This window comes from Condylura cristata, unplaced genomic scaffold (genome assembly GCF_000260355.1).
Source record: "Condylura cristata isolate star-nosed mole 26May11 unplaced genomic scaffold, ConCri1.0 scaffold00005, whole genome shotgun sequence".
NCBI lineage: Eukaryota > Metazoa > Chordata > Mammalia > Eulipotyphla > Talpidae > Condylura > Condylura cristata.
Genome location: NW_004567106.1, coordinates 4,146,610 through 4,151,485, shown reverse-complemented (window position 1 = coordinate 4,151,485; position 4,876 = coordinate 4,146,610).

The following is a 4,876-nucleotide window of genomic DNA, read 5'->3' as shown; positions in this document are numbered from 1 at the left end:
AAAAAAAAAAAATCCATAGATGAATTAGATTTACCAGAACCAAAACTCCTCAGTAGAGTTTACAATCTCTATTAACCACCACCTAGGAATCTAATACTACTTGCTTCAAAGCACCATCATTTCGCAAATAAATTTGTCAGGACACAATAAATATTATCAAATCAGAATATAGATTTTTAAGCAAATATGACTGTCAAAGAGTATGATTATTAAGAGACCATAATTGTTGCAGAATGGAAATTGAGTTTAGTTCCCTTGTATGAGATCTTGTAAGCCATCAATATCAGATAAATCTTTCTTCCTGTTTGTTTACTGGGCTTATGAGAGTGTTGTCTAAAGTGGTCACATGTCTGTGAACTGACAATATGACCACAGTTCCATCACTAACTGGAAAGCTGACAACCCCTCTCTACCTCCATTTCCTAATCTACAAAATAGAGGCACAAAATAGAGGCACATAAACACACCAATCAACCTACAGGACCTATACCTAGCCATAAACACATATCATATACACATACACATGTTACATCACATGCATACAAAGTTTATATAGAACTCCCCAGGTTCCCAGGAATTGCCCCAGCTGCAACATTTTTACTTATTTGCAAAACTTTAATGGGGAAAGACAATAAAAGTTAAATTGGAAGGAAGGTACATAGCATTTCTTTTTTCCCTATTTCCTATCTTGCCCAGCAAATTAAAGAAACAAGCCCCCCCCCCAAAAAAAAAACATATTCAATTAATAGCCTAACAAAAGACATGTGGCTTTGAAAAGGCAGATGGTGCATGCTCTAAATGAAACAGAATCTAGCCCAGATGTCCGAGTAAGGTAAAAGGTGCAAGACTCTTGCTTATTGACTGGTGTATGAGTTACAGAAAAGAAACTGTACATCTCCAAAGAGAAAAAAAAGAATTAAAGTTTCCATTTCAACAAGGTTGAACACAATATCCTAGCTAGGTAGATTGCCTTTTGCTCTGAATAAAAGGATGCAATAAATATCCCCAAAGTATAAACAATATTCCACAATGCTGCTCAGGCCCTCTCCCATCACACACCATTGCCTGCACTTCCTCACTGCCCGCCCCATACACACACATGCAAACATACAAGCATACATATGCACACTCACCAAATCCTACTCACTGTCACTCACACTCACACTCCTACTCATACTTCCTATTCCAACAGCGCTGGGCAAGGCAGGGCAGTTGTTACACCAAGCAACATTCAAAATAACTTCCAAATCAAGTTCAGTGCCTTTTCCTTGAAGTCCCTTGATAGTTACATAAAACACATGTGGGACAGAAATGCCTTCACAGAGCAAAGTTTTCATATTTGGGAGATAGGTACAGTTTTAAATAAAACAATTATCCAGTAAGTTCAGCTAATAGAGTCACAGCAATTGACTTATATTATACCAGGGGGGATGAGATGACTGAGACAGAAGTAAAACACCGGGATTAAGCAAGATTCTTACTGTTTTTTATTAGAAAACCTCAATGAAGCTGCATGTTCTTAACTTCAAATTTTACTCAACAAAAACAAGTGATGTTGAGGAGAGAGATAGGGGAAAGAAATATTTGGTCATAGAAAGGGATGAAAAGTAACTTGAAGGTAGCTAACTGCCTAGAAACAATAACAAAAAATTCTACTCATATATTATTATAAACACTTTTTACTTTTTTAGAAAAAAAATTAAAATTTTTATTGTAGAAACATTGCTTTCTAATATTATATGGGGCCCAGATACATTACATTTGCATATGTATGTCTATATATATATATATATATATATATATATATATATACACATATATATATATACACATAGAGAAAGAGAGTGCTGGAGAATTTGCTGCTATTTTGGGGAAGTTAAAAAGGGTGCTCCTTCTTCCATATGACCCAGCAATTCCACAACTAGGCATCTACCCAAAAGACACAAAAACACTGATTCAAAAAGACACCTGCACCCCCATGTTTATTGCTGCCTTATTTACATTCAGAAAGACATGGAATCAACCCAAATGCCCAAAAGTAGATGAGTAGATTAAAAAGATGTGGTACATATACACAATGGAATATTACTCAGCAACCAAAAAAAAATAAGCACATGCCTTTTGTAGCAACATGGATGGAGCTGGAGAAGATCATGCTTAGAGATCATGCTTAGTGAAATAAGCCAGAAAGAAAAGGAAAAATACAGGATGGTTTCGCTCATAGCAGGAGTATAAAGGACCAGGGGAAAATAATAATAATAATGAACAACTATATACCTGAGACATTTTATGGGGGGTGGAGTGGGGAATGGGATCAAAAATGGGATGGGGGGAGTGCACTGGGCTATGGTGGTGATGAGACACCCACCGGATTACAGCTGAGATGGAAAAATGCACAAAATGATGTAAAAATAAACATTTTAAAAAAAAAAAGGTGCTCCTCAACAGAGACACTTAGCACTATGCTCAGTGAAATAAGGCAGGCAGAGCAAGACAAACACAGTATGGTTTCCCCCATATGGAGAAGATAAAGACAAAAAACTGATAAACAAGCAAAACCAAAAAAAGGGAACTTAAATAGAAGAGAATAATAATAATTGCCTGAAAGGAAGGGGGAAGGAAGGTGAATTAATCAAATTAAAAAGTTTCAATTCTATAATGAAGAATAGGAACTAGACTTTTGGTGTCAGTGTAATTTAGTATACACAAGACTGTGTATCTGAAACTGATAAAACATTATATAGCAATGTAAATAATTTTAAATGTTTAATTTTTTTTTAAGATTTATTTATTTGTGCGTACAGAACTGGGGTACAGGCCAGAGGCTCAGGGGCGGTGAGAGGCTTCACCAGAGACAGAGTGGGGAACAGAACAGGCAGATCTACGAAGTACACTGCTGAGGGGAGCAGCGGGCGGGCCAGGAGAGGTCTGCCACGCCATGTGGTCACCTCCGGGGCAGGCGGGAATCGAACTCATTCGGAAGCGGCTTTAGATTCTCAGTGCTGTGCTCCAACCCGCTGCGCCACCAGGGAGGGCCCTAAATGTTTAATATTTTTAATTGAAAAACATTTTTTAATTTTTAATAAAAATTATTTAAAGACTGGTCTATCTTTCATATTCTATCATGGTAGAAACAAGAAAACTGATGTGATATTATAATCCATTCAATTGTTAATTGATATATAATTATAATATGAAGTTTGTATATTAATGGAATTTTATTCTCAAAAAAAGAAATATGCATTACTAGTTGTCTTTCTCATCACATAGATGTGAACTAATAATAACTGAAATGCATCTCATTTGACATTATTTTTATACCAGCATTTCCTTATTCATAGCTTAAAGCAGATTGCTAAACTCCTTCAGGTTAGCTATTATATTCCAGATGTATGCAGTGAACATCCATTCATGACCACTGCAAGAATCAGCTGCCAGGGGATTTCATCTCCAACAGCAGTTCCCATAGGATGGTTCCTGAGTCAGAATCCTGGGCATCACTAGAGAACTTACTACCAATGTAAATCTCCAGTTGCCCATCCTCCCTCCACACACACCCCTCTTGTTTTAGTTTTCTATCTCTGAATGACAAAATATACAAATTCAGCAGATTAGGGCAAAACATATATATTATCTCTCTGTTTCTATAGAACAGGACACTGGCTCAGGTTAGTAAGTTTCTTTGCTTAGCATCAGACTCAAATTAAGTGGTGTCTGGGGCTGCATCTCACCAAAAGCTTGAAGTCCTCTTCCAAGTTCACTAGTTTTTAAAAAAAATTTAGTCCCCTGTGGTGTGGGGTTGAAGTTGCTTTCTTGTTGGCTGTCAGTCAGGGGCCATTCGAGATCCTAAAGTTTGCCCATTGCTCCCTGCCATATAACCTTCTCCATGCGATGGCATGTTGTTTCTTAGAGGCCAGCAAGAGATCTTTCATTGACTCTCTCCAAAAAAAATAAAGCCATTGATAATAGAACATAATGAGATACCTCATCATCTTTGCCATATTACATAGCATAATAAAAAGAATGATATCCCATCACACTCACAGGCCCTGTCTATACTGAAAGGAGGGCCTTACACCAGAAGTGAGAATCTTGGGGTTCATCTCATAATTCTACCCACCATCTCTATTGAATCAGAGTAATCAGTCTGAGATCCTGGATGATTTCCTCAAGGCTTATCAGCATAGATTGAGAAATTTAAAAAGATAGAGTAATTTTTAAGGACTGCATTGAATAACTGATTACTTAGTCCTTCAAAAGAAGATTTCCCCTACAAAAATATTCAATTGCCTTGAAATTCCTTGGTATATTTTGCTATGTGTGGGAAATAAGACTTTCCACCCTGACAGCTGAAAGACCAGATCAATCAAGGGGTTAATTAATATAGATAATTTTCCAAGTTCCATTGGGGGAGGTTATAGATGGACACATACACAGCCACTGTTAAAAATTCAACCACGACATTTATTTCTGTGAATTCCTTTGACTACATGTTCAACAGATGCACTGAGGGACTACACAAACCATTATCTATATTAGTTCACATATTCTGACTCCTTAAAAGCTTCCAGTGACTGAAGGAAAAGTGTCTCTGTAATAAAACCCCTGCCATTTCAAATACATTCATTAATATACAAACAGCTGGCAATAAAGGAGCATTGAGCATTAAACATGTGCACATACACTCACATGCATGCACACACAGTAGCTCGATATTTTTAACAGCACATTATGTTTAAGACTTTACAGCTATTAACAGTCTTGAGTAATATATATGAACTATCAAAAGCATTGCTCTAATTCATAAGCATCCCTGCAATGTCTCAGATGTTTTCTAAGCATTCTTTAAACCTCACTGCACATTGCTGCCTGGTGC